Below are 24,111 nucleotides of genomic sequence, written 5' to 3'. Positions count from 1 at the left end.
TTGTAGTGCAGTCTCAGAGTTGGTATATTTAAGTAGGGGAGTGTGTGGGGCTTGCCTCCCTGCAAAAGCTAATTAATTTAATATTTTAGTTTAAATTTTACTTAACTGTGTAGCGCATTCTGGTGATGAAACACGTTCAGCGTTCCGTTTTTTTCCCTTTAGGTGTTTTGCTCTGTATGTACATCGAGCTTTATGTGTCGATGTACATACATTTGTTATTTAGTCCTTTCGGGGTTTTAATATAGACCCCTTTTCCAGAATTTTGGAGATAGGGGATAGGTTAGCTATGGGTTTATAGTTAGAAGGATCGGTAGAATTTCCACCCTTATGTAATGGGATTGTGAAGAAAAATTTCCATATATCAGGGACACAGGCTTTGGAAATGGAACGATTTATGAGTATAGAGACAGGGTAGGCAATGGATTCTGCAGCAATTTTAAGAAAGTGGGAAGGGAAATTATCGTTAGAGGGGGAGCAAGGTCTAGGTTTGGTCAAGAGAGATTTGATTAAGGTGGTGGAAACTGGTTTAAATGAGAAGGTATTGGGTATTGGAAGATATGTTGGGGGATGAAAGAGGGGTAGAGGAAGTATTCTATTTTGAGGAAGTTTCTGGATTGTTTCTATGAAATAGTTGTTTAGGAGAGTGGCAGTTTCAGTAGTTGTACTATGTGGGAAGGGGTTGGGAGTTGTAGGGTTGCCAGGACAAAGAAGATTGTTAATGGTTGTCCAGAATTTTTTTGGATTATTTTGTGGGCTAGATTGGGTGGAGCAGAAAAAAAGATTTTATCATTATTGACTATTTTTTTGACAGGTTTCTAAGTTCTTTTTTATCTTTGAAACAGGGGAAGGGATTAGTTTTTGACCCAGGCTTTTCAGACACTGTCTCTTTTGTGCATAATGGACTGGGTGGGTTTTCTGAGCCAAGGGGAAACGTTAGATTTTATTCTGATTTTTCTGGTTGGTGCCAGTTAATATAAATCAGACTTGTTCCATGCTGTTTGCATTAAGTAATGTGTTCTGTAGTCTGTGCACCTTACATAGGTAGGGGTTCTATTCTTACTGCAATCAACTGGGTGTGGGTGTGTGTGTCTCCATAAGAAGAGTGGAAGTGTGTATCCCTAACTGACTTCTCCATTGGCATTGTTTTGCAGTGTTTTGGTGCTTCCACCAACATCCATTCCAAGCAGGTCTCTATAAGTTCACCTATTAAAATCAGAGTTTTGCTGTGGCACATGGGTTACGTACTGTGTTCTGTAGTCTTTGTACTTAGAGAAGTATGGGTTCTATTCTCACTGCAATCAACTGGGGGGTGGTAGTGTGTGTGTCTGAGCTCTTATTGGACACTACACAAATAGTGTTCTACTGTAGCTTAATGTTGTTCACACTATACATTGGATTCACATGAAAGGATGAATCCAGTTCATTTCTCCTATTGATAAGTAAAAATCATGATGCTTGATTTGTGAAAAAACTTCCTTGTGCCTGGAGTGTGCACTTGGGCTATATATTTCAAGTTGACTGTTTCTGGTCTCGTTTTGAGCTTTAACAAGGTTTTATTGTCTTAGTGGCTCTGCTCTTGTTTGCATGCAGACAGCTTAACTCTTTATGGTTATAGATACAGAAAAAACTATTTTTCCTTACAATCAGCCAATGCTATGTAGCACAGCAGATCTTATACAGCTCAACACAGCTGGGCAAATGTCATTTAAATGAACGTTAATGTCACATCTTTTCTCTCTACAACAGAAGTATAGATCCAACTTTGGATAGACCTCCTTCTGTACATCCCATATGTTAGTCCCCCCAAAACAGCACCATATCACATACACCCATCCTATTCTCATTCTCTATGCAGGTACTAGGATCACACCTCACATTATGAGCTCTCAGTGTCCTCTTTCTTCTGCTAGTCTAGTTAACATGTCTTTATTGACTCAGTGCAGATAATGCCTCAGGCCTGCACTACAGCATCAACTAAGTACCATCATGGGTGGAGGTAGTCTCCAGCAACCTATAAAAACAGCAGGGTTATCCAGAACACAAGCGTGGTGCACCTAACACTAAACCCAAAACACACAATACACATAAAAAGGAGCGCCAGTGTCTCACCTATGAAGTGCCTAAGGCAACAGTTACTATCTATTGCAAAGGCTGTCCTTACAGCTGATTGTACAGTGAGCCATACACCTGCCCCACTATCCAGCTTAAACAAGGAGAAATGTAGGGTCAGCTGTGTGTCACAAGCCCTTGTCACATCACACATGCAATAAAGTCTCTCCACAACAAGTCCCACTATTAATCCATCATAGTTGTCATTGGTAAGCACAACCTCAGATGTATCTCTAGGGAATATATGGAGACACACATGACTGAGCTCTCTAAATATGTGTCCCAGACATGTATACCTCTATGTTTGACCAGCATTACAAGCTCGCCTAGGATGAGACAACTATATAAAAAACAAATGATCCTCTAAAACTGGTTATGTATCTGGTGTCATTCTAAGGGGCTCCAGTTCCTGTCAGTGTGGGATGACATTGTGAATAGACCATGCTGCTTTGAAAGGCGTGGACTTCACCTGGCACCTGTAATCTTTTGTCTGCTGGTTAAGACATGTGCCTCCACCATAATACCTTTATTAGGCAATGTCACAAAAGCAGAAGTTACTATGTGAAAATATACAACATAAGGGTCGTGTTGATAACCTGTAGGAGTTAACATCAAAACTGCATTGTCTGTCAGCATTTGTCCCAGTGGAAGTGGTGGATGTCTCTGCGGTCACAGAAACCAGATGTAAGGCTGCAGTAAATAGCCCGACCATGCAAGGCTAGAATGCCCTCCACACATTCAGACTGCAATTTGAAGTTGGAGGAACCACACAAGGTGGATTATCTCTCCTCATTGAGCATCTTTCTTCCTCTACAGCGGTTGAAAACATAAGTCTATCGAGTTAACGCAACTCCAATTTACTGTGGATAAGAAACCCCTAAATGTTGTCGCCAGTTATATGTCCCCTTCTATGAACAAGGAAGGCCACACAACCTATTTATAAGTACTTGTAACAAAGTTGAACAAAACAACCTGCTCAGGGATGACTACAACTATAACTACATTGATTGTGAAACTTATATGAGGCCAAACTCAGTTGCACAACAACTTTGGTAAATGTATATGCCATGTAACTAAGACTGAATTACCCCACAGGTGTCTAGAGCTAGTCCTTACAAATAGTATTAACCAATGCAACCTCTCTCCGAACATAAAGTAGTTTTTTTCAGAATTTGCAATAGGTACAATGGAATGGATTGTCATGGATGTCAGACACAAGAACAAAGTTGACATCCAAACACTACATCAGTCCCAGCATGGTTTCCTCAAGGGAAGGTTGTGCATGCTAAAACTGTTGGTATTCAGTAATGTGACCACAGACATATGTGTGCAAAGCATAGATTTTTTGTCTATCTTGACTTGTCCAAGGCCTTCCAGCCAAGCTCAGTGCTAGCTCTACATGTCTGTATGTCAGACAGATGTGAGCTGTGCATAGTAGTGTTGACAGTTCATCTTTGTCACCCCAGCCATGAGAACTGGCTCTGCCAGGAGTTGCATTGGTATCTCCATGCCCAAGGTCCAATGCAGGGCTACTACCTGCAGGTGAGTGATGTCTGTTGGATGTGTTCCCCTTCATGGGAATGACCCTGACCATGACCCCATGGCCTGCCACATCTGAGTGTGAACAGTACACTCCCTCACGGAGCAGTGGAAGTACTGCCACTATGGGAGCATGATCAGACATGGCCACGTTGGGTCATAGCAGATGTAGTTGCTGACCTATGCCCATGAGTCTGACGTTCTCCTCCCAGCAGACTCTCCATCAAAGGCAATGTGCATTCCATGACAGCTACTCTGCGCTCCTTCACAGACACACCTTGTTCCAATATTTTACTCATCCAGTCCATGAAATCAACAACACGGTGGAGGCAATCATGGATGTTAGACTGTGCTGCATCTAGAACCCTGAGCATTTGTCCAGAGCACCTTTCTGAAAATGTCTGTGCATCCATGATGGCCCTAAACATATGTAGCATTACACATGAAGAGACACCTGCACCAGATGGAGGAGGGAAAGCAGGCTTCCTCCAACCACCCCTATTGAGCTGCCTCTGTGGCACCACACCAACAGTTTGGCTACAGCCAGAGTCAACAGTCTGTGAAGCAGCAGTAGCTACATGTCCTTGGTCAATATCCTCACCCTCCACCTGTCCAATATCTGTGGCCTCAGGGGACTGGGAATGTGTAGGTATACTGGCTGTCTACTAGGACAATGAAGGGGGTTGCTGAGTGTCAACCTGTGTCATATTCAGCCTCTGCAACCCCCAGCTGTGTCTTACTTCGGCCACCATCTTCATTAGAGTCAGATAAGACACTGACATCAGGTGACACGGGGGACACAGAACCACTTCCATGATCATCTATGATAAAAGTAAGAAACACAGGAATACATCAATACCTGCACTAATATGCTGCAATATATGCTAAACAACTTACACTGCTGTCACTATTACAGATAGTCATACCTCTCAACCTCTTAGAACAAGAAATCTGGACAAAGCCATATTTAATGGGTGGACAAAGGCTCAAGATTAGGGACAATTTTGAAATATTGCCCTTACAAACTTAGAAAGTTGATAGAATAACAGGTTTTGCTTTAGCATGACATTTCTGAAGGCTATGAATTCTGAAACTCAGATGTCTGTCATTATTTTATGTCTGCAATCTTTAATGACTTGTCAATAATATTCCAGAAAATCATTATGATATGAAATATGGGCCAGATATATTCAGTCCAAAATCTGGACATTCAGCAGAAATCTGTACAGCTGACAGCTATGTTGACAATACAGCAATACATACAGCAGGCCTGAGAAGACACATAATCAGATATCTTGGAATTTATCTACAGTACTGACATAAATGTATTATGCTTACCCACTGCAGGAGCCCTATGTCTTTGAATTCCTGGTGGTCCTGAAATAAGTAAAGAAAGAGGTAAACGTAACAGAACAACATTTAACAGTATGACAGGGGTCAATAATTTTACTCATCTGTAACTGCATTAACTGAAAAATTAACAAGAAAGTGGCTGACAGCTTCAAAATAAGCTTAAAACTGCAGCTATCTTAAATTCCCTCACCCAGAAAACAACTTGGCACACACATGTAAACATTTGACAGTAGTTCAGAATGCCACAGTATTCTAATACTAATTCTAATTATGATCTAACAAAGCATACTTGGAAGCTCCTTTTAAGATGTAGGAGTGGTGCCCACGTCCAAAATGTACTGGGTCATTGATTGCTGGGAGCTGCCCTGTGTGGCAATGTTTGCCAGGAATTCCTCTGTGGCAGTGAAAGAGGGCTCTTCAGCAGGCCCACCATGCTGCTCTGGCAATCACGTGCCACTGCAGCTGCATGCTTCCTTGCAGCTATCATATCGGTAGCTCTGTGATCCACCTGTTCATAAGTGTGATGGTGTTGCCCAATATAATTTATGTTGTGGACTAATTCATCCCCCAGGGCTGTACGCTGAGCCATACTGGCCCACTCTCTGGACAGCAGTACTGCATGATGTTGGCTTAAGGCCTCTATGATGAGGTCATTCTCAGCCTCAGTAAATGGGGGCCTATGTCAAACAGATATTTTGTGTCCTGAAAGACAAAATAATGATAACACATACAAGGATCACCTAAGTACAAATAAACTGTTTACAGATAAAGCAATAAAGGAAGGCTGTCAGTACTCCCCACTTGATAGACTTTAAAGATTTAACAGGGCTCAAAAACTAATGGGGGAGGATACCAAACATGGAAAGTAACCAGAGAAACATATCCTTGTTTGGGCCATAACAGATACTCAGCTATGCTTCCCCACCCAAAACAACTGTCCATTCTAGTTTGTGCCATAGCAGGAACCCATATTTGTCCCCTCCCCCTGAAACAAAATAACAGGCTAAGGACAAATTGTGCTAACCAAATAACTGTGAAATGCTAAAAGTGCTATCAAATGACCTTTCCATTATAATTTCAATCTACTCTACATCCTCTGTAACTCTAAATAGCTTGAAAATTAAGGCCATGACATGATTATGGTTCTAAAAAATGTGTACATATCTACTTTACATTATTCTTTACTGCATTCTAGATATGCATTATGTAGGTAACAAAATGAATACATACCTGCTAGAGTACAATACTACACTGTAGAGATATACTGTTCGAAATAAGTGTGTCACTGAGCTAAACAATGTAATAACTCTCATCCACATCAGTTTACCTAGCTACACATTTGTCCTTTTAAAATGGAGTATATTAGTAATGGATTGCACCTGTCCTAATCTGTGCATCAAAGATGCTAATTACAGCATAAGCAGCTGAATTGCGTACTACTCAACCAATCTTGTGGAGTTAGTCATCAAGATATAAAGCATCCATGTAGACTCCATGCTGTTTTTTATGTGGACTGGGAAAATAGTGGAGTACAGAAACAAAGTAATCACAGACCGATTGTTAGTAGCTGCTGCTTTTTCAATACTTTTGTCTGTGCTGCAGGCTGAAGCCAGTGCTGCTGCTGCTGCCAACAGCCATAGACAGAAAAGGTGAAGATTTTGCAGGCCAAGGACACAGTACAGGAACTGTGTGATCTCAGGCAGCCTTGAGTCAGAGTCAAACTGAGGGAACCCATCACAGTGGAAAATAAGGTATGTGTTGAACTTAAAATCTTAGCCACAGCTACATTCCACAGACTACCAGGGGATATCCATGGTGTGTCATAGGCATCAGCATCCAGAATCTCCCAAGCATTCCTGCATCTTATGCTACAACATGGCAAAGAGCATATATATTTTACCATTAGTTCTGGGGAGAGGGTCACAAGAATACTACAATTGTACCATGTATTGCACTCCCCTTAAGTAATGTGTTCCATACATCACAGTCACGTATACATGAAAACAAAACCTGGGGAACAGAGTAGGTTCTACATTAACCATACAGTCTACCATTTGAACAACTGCAAAGTCATGTCTAATGGCATAGGAATCATCTGGAATGTGTGTGCTGACAACCCTAGCAGTTAACACGAGTCCCATATGTGCCACATCTCCCAACTGCACCAGATGTGTGCTATGGGGGATATCTCATAGGCTCATTTAGGGATGGATGTATGCTGTGCACTGGAGTGTGATGAAACCCATCAGAAATACACACACACACACACACACACACACACACACACACACACACACACACACACAGAAGAAAATCTTAATGAGACACATGGTCCAACCTGTAATGTCATACAGCATGTTTTTGTGCTACTGCAGTCACGGTGCCAGTACCTAGCTACATCTGGCCAAGGTCTCCATTACAGTCCCCTGACATGTCCCACATTGCTCATAGTATGTGCAGTGCTATCCAAATTAATCTTGTGGAAACAGCTACAGCAGGATCAGCAAAGGGAAGGGGAAAAATCCTTCCGACAATGCCACGATCACCACAGCCACAGGCCGATGATGAGTCAGAGGTGGAACCGGCAGCTGGTGTTGTTGTAGCCTCACATAGGCATGCTCAGTATGTCCTTGCATTGGCTAGGAGACAAGCAATAGCACACTGACTCACCACCTAGGAGCCTAAAACCATCCTCCTACTTCACCATTCTTTTGGACTAGGAAAGCATTACAGAGAAAAGTTCAATAGTAAGGATACAGATTACAACTTCTGACTTCTCAACCCTCCCTAAATCAGACAATAGACAGGATGCCAAACAAGCAGAGTAACCAGACAACACAGTCTTGTTAGTGCCAAAGCAAGAGCACACATTTGCTTCTCCACCCACAAAAGGACAGTCAGTGCTTGTTTGTGACATCCAACCTGGCTTTCCTTAGCTGACACCTGCATATCATATTATTCCCAATTAATATCCTTTAACATTGTAAGTGCAATGATATAGAATGGTGTCCATACTATTTGTTCCAGAGCACTGGTCAGATAATTGCTGAATGACCAAGGTACACACAAAGGTAGAACAGTGCTGTATATTTCCAAGCAAGAATCATAGCAGGGTATGTAATTACTAACTGCAGATTTTTCAAAGATAATCCTCCTTAGTATCTACCTATAACCCCACTCGCGCACTCCAAACCTCAAACCAGCAACTCCTAGACATTTACCAACTGAAAAAACTATCAGTAAACTACTATACAAATCCTCTGTACCCCAAGCTTGGAATAAACTTCTAACACACATATGCTCCATTACTCACCCTATACACTTTAAAAAAGAACTTAGACCACTTACTTAACAACAAAACTTGTATATGCCATGACGTTACCTAACTCCAGTACTATACTTTATCCTAATCTTTTCCAATTTTTCCCTCATATTGCCTTAGCATCTTAATCTACCTCCTGCTACCCTTTCCACCTTATAAATGCATTCTCATCTCTCATACCTCACAATTTGTACTGTTCCTAAAATATTAATTCTTTATCATGCACACTGCTCCACCACTACAAAACTTTTATGGATTGCTCTGACAGCTGTACTGCTCAACATGTACCACAAAAATTAAAAAAAAGAAAAAAATGTTGCTACCTTTGTGTATACATCTCCTGATCTGATTTACCTTACTCATTTTCTTATCTTACACTATGAATTTCTATGCATTTTGTATTATAAACTGCAATTTTATGTATTATAAATTTAAATTGTATGTATTGTAAATTGAATTTTATGTATTGTAAACTGTCTGTAACTGGAGCTTTTCTCCTCGGGTCTCCACTGAAAATGGGTCTCTGGCCCAGCTGGACAAACCCGGTTAACAAATGTCAATAAATAAATAAAATGAAAAATAAATAAATAAACATTTCACTAATAACTAACATGTAATGTTTTAATATAACTGTACATTCTGTTTAATTTGTTAGTGTGCTGAATAAATGTTGTTGCTTGCTACAAAGGTGTTTGCATGAAAAACAGGGTTAAGGCATCCATCCTGTGTTCTCGATGTGCATTGGATGGTGATATTGTACTGTGTTTATCATACATTGATTTCGGTTTCTACCTGTTATTGCTTGTTTTTTTCTCGTAATTTTTGGGCCACTGTTTGTGTGGTGCTACACTTAGCACAAATGCCTTTGCCTATGCTCAGCTGGTTTGTGCTCACAGTGGCAGTGCACAAAATGGACGATTGGACCACCCAGGTAGCAAACAGGACCCAGATATCTAAAAATAGACATTGGATGCACTCTATTAATGTGATTGTGCCTGGCACAACCTGCTAAGCACTATTGCACTGTATCTAACAGTGTGAACCGCAAAATGAATACTAATGTAGGCAGTGGTCGTGTAACTTCTCCTGTGGATGCAGATGTTAAGTGTTGGGTTAAACTTCACATGGTCCTGGATTCCACTACAAGATTCCAACCTTTATTTTACTGTTGTTACATTTCATTAGACAGCAATGAAATTAAACTTAGACAAGCATTTTTTATTTGTCTTGTGCCAACAGCTGTAAGTGTAGGACTACTATACATAAGGTCCAGGGTTTGAATACAGCAGACTCCATTCATTTTTAAAGGTGTCCCACTTCAGATTATAGTCACTCTCAATTATAGCAATTGACCTAGTATTTCTTACATCATAATTATTTTCCTGATGGCTGACACACTAATATTGTGTGAGTTATTTACTTATATATTAATGTCTGTATTGGTTACCATCTCTGTAGTGGTTACCATTGTGCAAACACGTTGCCTGTGTTTGTGCGATGGTAAGTGAAGTGCACCATTTTCAAATATTGCAAAATGAAAAAGTGCACACTCTCAGTATCTGTGATAACTGGAATTCGCAGGAAACATTGTTATAGATTGGTCTTCATCTACACTAGACATGGCTGGTGTTCGTGGAAAGGTTTTGAGTTTTCAGTCTCAAAGATTGGGTGTGCAGGAGTCCAAAATGTTTGTTGGGCTTCTAGTGAATGAGTATGGTCCCCGGCTGTTGCAGGAACCCTATTATGCATCTGATTACAAATCAAATGCATAGAATAGTTTGGATGGGGATCCCCCCACACTGGCAAACAGTGTACAAATCACTACACAGACCTCAGGATGAGGAATAGGGATACTCTCGAACATTGGATCAGGGAATGTTGGACTGGCTGCACTCCACAGATGTGTAAGTATCACTTACAGGCACTAATTGTAAGAGTTAGCAGCTGCATTTGTTCAGGATTGGTATTCTTAATGGTATTCTGCTGTGTTCTGCTTTTTCCACAGCTAATGCAGATAGCTTACTGAATCAACAAACTTATGAAACAAGATTAGCATGGATTCGAGACAAAGTGGTATGTATGCACCCAAACAGAACTGTTATTGTAGCATTAAGAGTAAATACAGCTTATTGTGTTAAACACTTGTATCACATTGGGTATACATTTCTCAATTATAAAGGAAAGGTATGCACACATTAGTCAGTAGGAGAAAACAACAGTGCAGTAGTCAGAGGTTGTCAGTTCAAAAACCACAATTCCCAACTATGCAATACAGTTAAGGTTTACATCATCATTATTGCAATGTAATGTAAGACCTATAAGCCAGGGACAACAATAGCCTGCTGAAGATAGTCATCAGTATAACTGGAACATGCATATGTACAATATATGCCCATATCCATGATTGCTTGACACAGTTAGTAATATATTGTGCATCTGTTATCAGCTTGGTTGTCTTTAGTGTAAAAGTTATTTTTTTACTGTTGGTAGTATTAAAAGTAAAGGTAGCAGAATCATACCTCTCAACTGTTCAGATATTTGCAGAATGTCCAGATTTGTATTTCATATATTTGTTTGTTCCTTATAAAATGTGTTTTTCTGACAAATCATTGGGATTATCTGACAAATTAAATCATAAATAATGACATGCATTTGAGTTTCAGACTTCAAATCCTTCCCAAAAATGTATGTTCCAAAAAACCCTGTTACTCTAGCAACTTTCTCTGTTAATAGGAATAATATTTAAAATACGTTCCTATCTTTGGGCCTTTGTCCACCGCCCCCATTTTGTCAGGGATTGTCCAGATTTCTTGCATTAAGTGGTGGAGAGGTATGATCAGAACAGAGTCATAGAACTGTATACATGTGCATGGTATGTCAAATATGACATATGTGATTTTTCTCCTTTTTTTCTCTCACCCCACTTCTTTTCTTCTTTTTATTTTTGTTTTTTGTTTACTTAATTTTTGTGTTATGTATAATTTTGAATTTCTTTGTTACCTGTTTGTTTATTTATTATTTTTAATTGTGTTTGCCTTTTTTTATAATTATTTATAATATTTGTTTTTTTTCTTTGTCATCATTTTTCTATGTTTTATTTTATTATTGTATTTTGATGTTTTATGTTATTACTACAGCACAGCAGCACAGGCTGGTTCCCCGTTATCTGCCTACACTCACTCCAGTGGCTACAGCACCAAGGCCCAGCACTTCTGGGCTACAGCCTGAACGCACACCCCCCCCCCCTCGCTGCCCCTGCCCTACCTGGGCAATTAACAGGTAGTTCTGCCCCAGAGGATAGGTCTGTGAACCCCTCTGGGAGCAGAGGTAGAGGGGGTGATTTTGTCATCTGAGCTGAACTGCCAGGTCTGGTGCATAGGATTGTGTAACGCACAACTGGTGCATACCTACACCAAGTGGAGATGCTGTTCTCCATCGTTGTCCTGAATAACACAAGGACATGCAGATGTCAGACACTGCATCCATTGGCACAGTGAGGTGACAGTGATAACAGTCCAGTGGGTGAGGACTTAATTCTCACTGTCACCAAACGTGACGTCCATAAGTTCGCAATTTCCCCACCTCCATGCCAACCAAGGTGTTTGCCCCCTCTTGTGTCCTTCACCAACCCAGTCTCTGTCTATTATGTCTTGCCTGTCAGCAAATGCTTCCTCACCTTACCAAAAGGGCACCTGTCTCCAAAAAAATATTGTCCCCTACATAACTCTCCATTTCACCCACATGTCTACTTGACAAACTTAATTAAGTCCAATTGGTTTCCTAACACAATTATGTTGTTGTCACCCCTCCCGCTGGAGGTGATAGTTCAAATTGAGCTAAGATTATGTACATGTGATCAGTCGTTACTGTTGAAGAAATGGATAGCTATGGTTCTTTCCTACACCATTCCTGCATATTCCTGCCTTCCTTTCAATTTGCTTTCCCCCCTGCTTGCTCCTCCTTTTACCACTTTCCTGTCTCCCCATTTCTTCTCTTTAAAGAATCTGAGAGCAATATGGCACACAATGTGCAGCATCACTAAGCAATGGTAAAAAGAAGTACTGTTAGTAATATAAACATTTATTTGCTACCATTTCCATGTAGCACCAAACATTTCATTATTACTCAATTAAGTACATAAACAGTTGATGACACAGACTCAGAGCAATCACAATTTATAATCTTGATTTACCCATAAAAGTATCAAAAAATGATAAGCTACATCTGTATTTGAACCTAGTACCATCTGAACCAAAACAAGATAGCATCAATGCATTTAACAGATGGTGTGATAGAGTCAGTTGAGTAGCAGGTGTATTCTATATACTGAAGAGAGGAATGTTGGGGAAGGAAGATAGGTATGCCTGGGGCAGGTAAGCTGGAAGGTGAATTAGCATTTTCTGACAGAAGACATATGAGACAAGGGTTGTTGAAGGACACAAGAGGGGAGAAAACACCTTGGTTGGGGTGGGGGTGGGGAGATCAAGGTCCCACGGACATCAGGCATGGTAACAGTGTGACTCCAGTCCTCACCCAGTGTACTGTCATCACTGTTCCATCACTGCACCGCTGGCTGCAGTGGCCGATGTCTTAGCCTATGGCCGGGTTGCTGTACCAGGATTGAAAGCAGGCTCTCCATCCAGCATAGATGTGTGCCCACCATCTGGTGCACAAGTCTATGTACGATACCTGGCAACTTCACTCGGGTGAGGTATACACCCCCTCTACCTCTGCTACCAGAGGTGACCACAGGCCTATCCACTGGTGCAGAACTACCCGAGGGTCCAGTTAGAGCAGGGTCAGTGGGGGGGGGGTTGCCATGAAAATTAAAATACAATAATGAAATAAAACATAAACCAAAACAAATTAAAATAATATTATAAATTATTATGACGATAATAAATAATAAAATTTCAAACACAATGATAAATAAATTAAAAAAATATGTAACAAGAATGCAATAAAATATTATATATAATAAAAAAAATAAGAAAATTAACCATAAAATAACAAATGAAGAGAAGGAGTGTGGGTGAGGAAAAAAGGAGAAAATTAGTAACTTCACAGCTAACTTACAAAGATGTCTACAATTAATTTTTACTCTGTTTTGTTACATTTTACTTTTAACACTACCAACTGCTAAGAAATGTCTTTATTACTTTAAAAAATCGCCTGTTCCTACATACACACTATAGTACAGATCAGATTGCATCCAGCAATCATTCATGGCTGCATATATTGCACATATGCATGTTCCATGTATACTGATTACACTTGACAGCAGGCCATTCAAGCCGCAAGTATAGAGGTCTGAACTTCAAATGCTATAATGGCAAAAATGTAACAGTATTGTATATTCAGTGATGAAAACCTAAAACAGCATTGTAAACAAGTAAGTTTTATTTGAAAAACAAAAAAGTTCCACCGAAACTTAAAGCCAATAACGGTTTAATGCTCTCAGTCAACAAATATTCAAGGCATCTTCATGCCTATGGTTTATAGCCTTGGCGAAAGCGCTTAGTTGTTCGTGGATTACGTGTTTTGTCAATTAAATATTTGTTGACTGAGAGCATTAAACCGTTATTGGCTTTAAGTTTCGGTGGAATTTTTTTGTTTTTCATGTTTGCTGGTCATTGACCAGGTACAAATTGGTTACAAGTTTTGTATTTGGGAAGTGTGGTATTTGAACCCACAACCAGTGAATACTGTAATACTACACTTTCCTTTTGGACTACAGCATAATGCATGCGCACTTTCCTTTTACACTTTATAGATTCATACTCACTGTTATCTGAGAATGTGCAACTGTTGCTTTGTGATACAGACCCTACCTATCAACCTCTTAGAGTAAGATATCTGGACAGATCATACATTAATGAGGGCACAATGACCCCCAAAATAGGGACAGATTTTAAGTATTGCTCTTACAATCAACTTCTTTTCTATCAACTTAATATTATCCATTCCATTCTCTACAAACCCTCCGTCTGCCCTAACATTTCCAACATCTTAAATTACTACCTCCCAACCAAAAAATTTAGAAGCCCCCACCAAAACCTCCTTGACATATCTAAACCTAAAAAATCAATTTGTGAAACCCTTTACAACTATCTTCCCTCTATCCACTGGAATAAGCTACCTTTAGCAATCAAATCTATTACACAGCGCTTCCCATTTAAAATCTCCACTAACTCTTAATACTTTTTTCACTCAATTTCTCCACTAATCATATTTACCTCCCTCCCTTCTTTTCCCACTTAACTTACTCCCCTTTTTCAGATTTCACTTGATTCTAACTATTACTACTCTCCTCTCTTATTTACAAATTAAAAAAAAAATCTCTAATTTTCCCTCTATTATCCATAGCCATACTTTTTCTTTCACCTGCTCTCTCTATCAACTCTGCTTCTGATTACTGATGTACATGCTGTTGCCTGTAAGAACTAAGATTTGATATATAGTATTTCTGTACTCTTATCTTAAACTCTGAGTTAATTGTCATTACTTCCCCTCAAAATGGTGAAGTCCTTATGTATTATAGATGTATGAAAGACTTTAACATTTGGTTTTATTGCCTTTTTTGTAAATAACACCTTTAAACTCTCATGTTACAATTGTGAATCCAAGCATTATAATGCATGTTTATATTACCTCATGCATACTGTATTGTTTGTAAATATTTTATGATGCATGTAATACTGTGTGGAGCTTTTCTCTCCGGGCCTCCGCTGAAAAATTGCACAAGCTCAGTCAGACATTCCCGGTCAACAAATGTCAAATAAATAAATAAATACAAACATGGAAAGTTGCATAGGATTTGTGTTAGCATACATTTTGACACTCATTATTTTCTGACTTCTATCTCAATTATTTGGCAGAAAACCATAAATGTTATGAGGAACAGACCAAAACAGTGATTCAAAACTCTGGATATTCAGTGAAAATGTGGGTATTTGAGAGCTATGCTACAGACTAATGCATGCATACTTGCTTTTACAGTTGAGATATGCATGCTCAATCTTATACGGCTATATGATACAACAACTAATCCATCTTTAACTGTTATGGCTACAATAACAGTACAATATATAATATGGCTTACATCCCACATGCTTCTCTCATCCTTGTCAGTCGCGATGAGTGGGACCTCATATTCAAGGACATCTTTTCTGCAGTTGTGGAAAAAGAAAAAAAGAAAAGAATACCATCATTGATACCAGTCTTAACTATAGCCAGCTTTAATATTTTCAATTACTCAATGCAATTTATACATTCACATCTGTGGGATGTTCCCTGCCTGACATTCGTTGATCCAATGATCAAGGGTATCCTATTTCCTCCTTCTGAGATTGTCATAGTGATGACAGCATCATTCTCCAGTGTGTGAGATACCTGCTGCACTGGAAAAAGCCCTAGCCACACTATTCCTTGCCTCAGACTTGTACTGAGAGCCTGTACAGTTCCACTTCAAGAGGCTAGGGCCATGCTCCTTAACCAGGAGTTTAATGAAGATCTTGGACTCTTGAACATCCCAGAGCTGTGCTCGGAAGCACACACCCTTTCCAATGTCACCAACCATGCCTGCAATAGATTAAGCTCAATGTCTAATGTGCATTTCCTGCCAATTTCACCTTAAATATCATGTTTACCTACCAATTGCAAGTATTGCACTTACTGAGAGTGGGCACTGTCTGCATTTTGATACATTTGAAAAAGCTGCCCTCTGCTTACCATCATACGAACACGGTAAGCCAAGTGCATTTGTTTGTTCGACGGTAAGCGGAGTGCAGCTTTTTCAAATGTATCATAAACTATATAATGCATGTTCTCAGGGTTATTTCATATACAGACACTTGAACCACATAAGAAAACAAACCAGCATTGATAATCCAAAAAAGCAGGGCAAAAAAAAAGGCTTCCACAATCCAAAATGCATTTATTCCACATAATAAAATCCAAACTGTTTAAGTTGTATGAAGCACATAAAGACGCAACACAGTACATAAAAGGACTCCAAAATACAGCCACTTATGCAACTCTGTCATTCAGCTGGGAGAGTCAATATAATGTGATGTGGAAAAACAAAGTAATTAAAAAGTTTGTATATCCTATACTAGAACCTGGGACCAACTACACTCCAGTCCTATACTTGACACCTGTCACCACAGATTAGTTACATGAGGTCCCTTATATTAGTATCCATTGCTAACTTCATGGCATAAGTGCAGTGCAGCCTCACATACTCACTGTTTGGTGTATGATGCCCATTTATTTATTTAATGCATTTTCGTTTTCTATTTTGATATCTACTGCGTCTGATACATGTATGGGTCCAGTCATGCAAACAAAGTAATCATAGCCAGCTCGGCAAGTGGGGGTGGGTGCTGTGCAAAAAAAAAAGAAAAAAAAAATATATAAAAAAAAAAAAGAGAAGATAGATTAACACCACACATACATAAATACAGGGGGGGGACAATTTTGACATATTGGTCTTGCAAACTTAGAAAGTTGATAAACTAACAGGTTTTGCATTAGCATGAATTTTCCGTACAGTATGAAGTTGGAATCTCAAATGTCTGTTATTATTTTCTGACTTCAGTCCTCAATGATTTGGCAATGATTTGCCAGTAAACCACAATTTTGCAAGTAACAGCCCAAAAATATGAGGGGGATATCTGGACATTCTTGTTAGGTCTGTACAGTTGAGAGGTATGCAGAAGTGCTATCCGCATTCATGAAAAGGTTTTGCGGCTAGATACACTGGTGCACATCAAGTAAACTTATTTACACGTCAGAGCTTCATTAATATTGATTGAGTGCCACCGCCACAGCCACTACTTCGTGTACACAGGTTCTAAATACACAGAGTTTACTGAATCCTGAGGATTATCTCTTTGACAGAACTTTTTCCAAATGTATGCTGGCAGCCAATATTCTACAACTGACTTGCTCTAAACTGGTGTACCCCTAGAAACCCTTTGGGTCCCTTCACTTTTCTGTTTATCAGTGATATAGCAGAATACCTACCAACTATTAATCACACTCTGTGCTGATGATATTTTACATTTGGAAGCCAATAAATCTACTTTTGAACTACAAAGACAGCTACAAATAAGTTTCTCTCAACTATGCAATTGGAAATCTGCTAACAAATTACAACTCAATCCAACTATCTCTAACATTACAGAATGCAAATACATAGAATTTACTCTTGACCAAATCTCTTCCATAACTCACACTGGAAATGTTACAAATAAAATTCTTTCTCAGCTTATGCAATATTATAATATCTCTCATCTCTTATGTCATGAAGCAAAGACAGCAATCACTAAAGGCTTTATGCTATCAACCTTGAATATGTTATACCTTTGCTATCTCTGCACTCTGCCATCAACACACAAAGAATTCAGATCACAGGAAACAAAATATTTAGATTCATCCACTTGGCAGACTCACTGTCCCACCACTCCAACCTCATTACGGATCTCCATTAGCTACCTGTAACTGACAGGGCTTCTTATTCATTCAACTGCCTTCCCTTCAAAGTACTAAACCTGAGTTGCTGTCCAACTCTAAGAAATAAATTACTATGCAGGCAACAAACCTGTTCTCTAAGAAACAGTCAATATAATGCCATTACAGTGGTCAGTCTACCCTTCAAAAGTAAAGTAAGAGAAAAAGCATTTTCCTGACTAAGACCTGCCTCATGGAATCTTTTGTCTATTAAAATTAAATAAATATCCTCTATAAAAGACTTCAAAAAGTTATAGAATAGTACCTCGTATACAAATCCTGTTGCAAGTGCTACAGGGTCAATGGATAACTATCTTACTAAGTCTTTAACACTGTAGTGACACATTCATATCAAACAGCAAATTCTGCATATAAAATGTGTCATCTAAGGATGAAATGATTGTTTAAATTCTTCATTTATTTTACTTTTTATTATTTATTTTCAATTTGATAACCAGGTAGGTGGACTGGTTCAAAGACCCTTATCAGACATAACCCAGGCACAGAAATGCATGCAGTGTATAAAATTAGCAAGCATTACACAGAGCAAATATTACATACTAATGAAATAATGCAGTACAATGGTAGCAACACAGAGACATATTTACAACTAGTACAGGAGTTAATATTGTGTAGATGAAATACAGAGTACAAATTGTTAAGTAGTAGGTTATCAATACCATTTATCTAACAGAAAACAAAATTGCATGGCTGGCTAATTTCAACAGGGTATTGGCCTTGTTATCCTATTTTATTTATCTATGCCTAATGTAAATACAGCATTTTGCTTTAGGTTTTATGCTATGTCTTATCTGTATATTGCAATGTATATATGGTTTATTTTATGAGCTTGAGTTGTGGCTGAAAATGGCCAACAGACAAGCCTATTTACCCAGTCAAAAAATAACAAAGAAGTAACACAGACTGGCATGGCTGAAAAGGGTCAACAGACCAGTGCACTTATCCTAGCGACAAATAGTAAATAAATAAATAAATCACACAGACTGGACATTCAACAAGGAAAGCATACAATACTTTTGTTTGCCACAGTTTACCTTCACCCCGTTCTCAAAAGAAGAGCATTGTCATTTCCTGTACCAGACTGATTGTCATGTTATTTCCTTCTACAAAGGAGATTGTCACTCTTCCTTCCAAAATGCAGTTTGGGAACTAACGCTTTTGGTGTCCAGGGCAATCTTTGTATTTGTTCATCAACTTCAGTATGATTTAGCAATTACATAATGTTAAGACACACCCTTAACTAGCTGAATTACAAGTTAGTGAGACTCCACACTTTTTTTTCAAATCATCATCATATGAGCTGTTACTCTTAAGAATGCTGACATCATTCTTTTATTGCATCTTTGTTCTTTCTCCCTTTCCTACCGATAATTGTCCCACACTTGTGGCATGGTCTGAAGAACACACAAAACATCTGCTATTGAAATGTAGTTTTGAAACTCTTCCCCTTGTAAGAAATATGTATTCCACAGAGACATAATTAACAACAGCTAGAAACAGATCCTGAAAAAATGTCCTTTCACACTACTTTGTGCTGCTCATCTGGATTCACAGATTCTCCCCTTCCTATAAGATAAGCACCTCATAATCACTAAATATAGATTGAGAAAAGTATACCCATATCATAACCCAATCAAAAATTCTGAAAAGTAAAATGACATTGCATTGCTTAACCTAAATGGAATGTAAAACTATTTTCTATCTACTGAGAGAAGATTTATTTCAACTATGCAATGAATGCAGGCAAGATATCAATGTAAGAAATCATCCTAGCTTTTCAATGCAGGTACAGTTCCTTTGACACCAAGGATGTTTGTGGACAGAGATTAACAATCTGGTTATTAGAAGAAAACGGCATGGAAAACGATTCCTATGTCAGCCTAGTAAAATATAAGCAACCTTCCATCTCACCTAGCAGAAAGCTTCAAAGTAAGTTCTAGCCACTTCAGTACTATCTCTGCAAATATATGAAAGCTGTTCTCAATACATTGTCTGAATGCATGTTTGACAGCCTGGTATCCCAGTCTGAAAAATCTGTTCCAAATTCATGTTCCAACTTTTGATGCACATCTACAGACTCTCATTCAGGCCAAGTAGGTGCACAACAAGCCTAGAAGTGCTCCTATTCTCACAAGGGCTGATATCAATAAATTAAATTGCTATGGTTCCTTACTACTGTTTCTTGTGTCCATGCATGCTTAAAATTTATGATGCCTTTCTGAAAATATGATACTTTACAAGCTCATCCTCTTTGCGCAGCTTCATAGATGATGACAACTTCTCTGATAGGGTCAGACGAGATATTTGAGGTCATCTTAATCAATGTTTTAAGAATTAAAATCTGTGAACCCTGTACTCGACTCCAAGTACTGGGATGACATCAGGCTTATGCAGTTCTGCATCACTGCTTAGTTGCACAACTTTCTTTCTGACTTGCAAATAATATTATGTTATGGTTATGTACCATCTCTTATGAAGTCTCTTTTCGTGCTGTGACTTCTAAATGATTTTATCTGGACCACATGCATATTCTTGGACAACAACTCACATGACTTGCATGGCATTTCAACCATCGTGAACATCAAAGTCCTAATGAAAACTCATGCAACTTTATGCTGTCTTTCTGTTAACCAGTGTCTTCAGTGTACATTAACAAATGTTTGCACTTAGTTTAAGGGCAGAATGCTTTATGTCAACTTTACCAAGAACAAGATTATGGTCCCTTGCCCTGGCTGAAATATGTCTAAACACATGGAGGGATGATGCAGGGTTTTCTTGGCATGAGGAATAAAATTGTTCTTACCTATAAATTCCTGAAGGTTTGGTAGCCTCTCCTTCTTGTACTTGCATACTATTTAGACTGCCTCTGTAAAAAAAAAAAAAAAACTGAAAGAAATGACAGTATGTTACTGTGTTACATGATACGTCTTCCCCAATCCACAGTAGACATTGAAAAAGGTTTATTTGCAGTGCAGATGAATTAAAACCAGAACATGTACTTCTGTAATTCACGTCTTCCTCCATAAGGAATTCCTACTATCGGGTCTTGATCAAAGTTGCACTCAGAAGGGAATACCATTATTTTAATCGATAACTATGTTTCAAACATAGAAACGAACTTGCAATTGATATGTATGCCTGTGTTATTGCACAGTATCTCTTACCCTTAATTGGCATGTAGGCTGTAACTGGGGGACTGACCACTTCCTTTTAAACATTCAGCTGACACTCCCGCTGCTTCGTCAGCCCCTCTAAATAACCTCATTCTGGGAGATAAGGGCTTTCCCTGGTTTTAGTTCTTACTCAAGATGTAATGTCCCTGCTGCTGTAAGAAATCAGTAGTCTTTGGTCCTACCAAACCAACATTGCTATTCATCTAAGAAAAAGTATTCGTTGCGAGTGATTTAAATAACGATTTCTGTTTACTTATTTATTTATTTATTTAAATTTGTTGACCGGGAGTGTCTGACTGGACGTAGGTCCATTTTCAGGGGAGAAAAGCTCCACAGTTAAAATAAACAGACAGTATATACATTGGATTACATAGTGAATAACAATTTACATAGCAATTACTTACAACATATTTACAGATGAAGAACATAGTACATCAGTAGACAACTAGAATCTTTATCTGTGAAGTGCATACCAGACATTAACAAATGTTACAAGAAGAAGAAGTTCGTGCTGTATAATAAGTACTGGCTTATGAGCATCTGAGCTTGCTATAATCAAGGTAGTTAGTGGAGTGGAAAGAAAGGCAGTGGTTGGATGGGGTGGATGATATTAGAGTGGGAGTTGCAAGGGCATAGCCAGCATGTTTTTAGTTGCGCTTTTAGTAAATTTTGAAGTGGGTGCATGATGGTATGGAGGTAATTGTGGGTGGAAGTTTACTGCTTTTTATTTCCTGGTTTTCCTCATAACAATTCAATTATTTCCTTGGGTATCTTTTGGAAGATACTAGTTCTTTCAATACCGCTTACACCATTTCTGACCCGGACCATAACTGGATGGATTAGTGCTGTTCACCAAGTCAACAAAGAAATGAATAAATAAAAAAATTGTGTTACTTTTGTAGGTAGGTGCAAGAAAGATGGGCAAAGCTAAAAATAACTGAGGAATGACTGCCCAAAATCAAGGACAGATTTGAAATATTGCTGTTATAAACTTAGAAAGTTGCTAGAATAATAGGTTTTGTATTAGTATGCATTTTCTGAAGGCTACAAAGTCTGAAATTCAAATGTTTCCCATTATTTAGTGAATTCATTGCTTAATGATTTTCTATAAAACCACAAATTTTGTAAGGAACACGCAAAACATATGAGGCAAAATCTGGACAGGCTGTGAAAATCTGGACATCTGGAGCAAAGTGAATCTGAAAGGGTTTATATGACTTCACTGAGTTTTCAGAAACTTGAAATTCATATGGTTGAGACCACATGATAGAGTTTCTGAAAACTCAAAATAAAATAAAAAAACACTTTTACCCACTGCAATCTCGGAGTTTGTATATATAATTTACAGGGGATATGGGGGCTTGTCCCCCTGGAGAAATGTAGATTTGTTTTTTTTTCTTTTATTTTGAGTTTTCAGAAACTCAGTCATATGGTTTCAACCATATGAATTTCGAGTTTCTGAAAACTTGATGGAGTCTTATAAACCCATCTGAAACTCTCACAAAAAAGAAGCATGGTAATAATAATAATAATAATAATAAAAAAAAAAATAATAATAATAATAGTAATAATAATAATAATAATAATAATAACCATGATAAGAAGAAGAAGAATGCTAAACCTGGTTGACATCTGAGCTCACAGAGAAACAACAAGTTACCTTTAAAGGAAGAAGGGGCAGACCTTTGGGTGGTAACTGTTGCTCGGGGGATAGTGAATTCTGTTTCTGAAGACAAAAGTAAAAAAATGGCAATAACAATAACAATAATAATAATACTAATAATAATAATAATAAAGAGTGAACAGAAAAGTCCAAAGATGGATTTTCCTGAATTTTCTGAATTTTACAATAACCACTGCAAGAGTAGTAAAGTGACTAATAAATATTTTTATAAAATAATTTGCCTAGAAATGCAAACTCTGTTTACCCCTAATGTTAAGGGCTGTCTTCTATGTATCTCACACAAGTATAGCCTAACCCTGAGGTCACACAGTCTCAGAGAAAATGAGACTTATGTGGCTGTGCACAGAAATGAACTCAAGGATGTGTGAACTTGGAGTTAGAATATGTTACTTAGGGGGAAGAACTTGTCCCCTACAAAACAAGGTTTCAGGCAAACTCAGCCTGGGGATTTCCTGTTTTATTTCAGAATTTTAGCAATAGTAGTATAGTGATAAAGCTAGGTAGGAGAAATAGAAAGTTTGTTGTTAAATCATGATAAAGAAATAAATGACTTTTTTTTGTACTCGACTTGGCCAGATTACTTGAATGCCAGTGTTAAAAAACTGACATATGGAACTGAGTATTTGATAAGCAAAGTACCAATGCATGAAAACAGTGCTTGAACATAGATTAAGGTTTGCTTGAGGTTTGCTTAATTATTACTTCTATAAACTGTAGGTGCATTTTAAATGATAAGGCTATTTTTCCCTGAAAAGTGACACTGTGAAACTGAATGACCATCAGTGATGGGATGTAGGGCAGTTTACACTGAGGATTTATGAGAAGGCAGGCCTTGCTGAATACAAGAAACAATGGCTTTTATTTATTTCAAGTGGAATGCACCATACACTGGGTACCCAAAAGAGCCACCTCTGTAAGACAGGGCACTTCACAGTATATACAGGAGGGGTGAGCACTTACTGAGTACTTGGGAGAGTATGTTTATACATTTAAATAGGCTCCATTTCTGATTTTAAGAACAGTGATAGTTTTCTTCATTTCATATGACATTATGGTCAGGGTATTTGCCATACTCCCAGTGAAGAGAAGGTGCCACTGATGAAACAAATGTCATTGGTGACACAGTAATGCATGTGGACAGTGGATGCAAAGACTGGGAGAGAAGTGCTTAAAAATCACGTTCATTTTATGTGTCTGAATGAAAGCAACCTTTGATGTTCGCATGGTCATTTGGAATAACGGTAGGAAGTTATGGTGCTCATAGAATAGTTCTGAAGATGTTCATTGCATGTAGGATGAAAGTGCTTAATAAACAGTCATCTGTTTTGTGCTAATGTCTGTGCAATATACATTTTTTGAGTTCTGGTTTCTAAATAAAGCAATCAGCAACACTGCTA

Source organism: Protopterus annectens, chromosome 12.part0 (assembly GCF_019279795.1).
Source record: "Protopterus annectens isolate FY-2018-M chromosome 12.part0, PAN1.0, whole genome shotgun sequence".
In the NCBI taxonomy this organism is placed as follows: Eukaryota; Metazoa; Chordata; order Ceratodontiformes; family Protopteridae; genus Protopterus; species Protopterus annectens.
The sequence above is the reverse complement of the archived record's forward strand: the minus strand, read 5'-3'. Positions refer to the sequence as shown.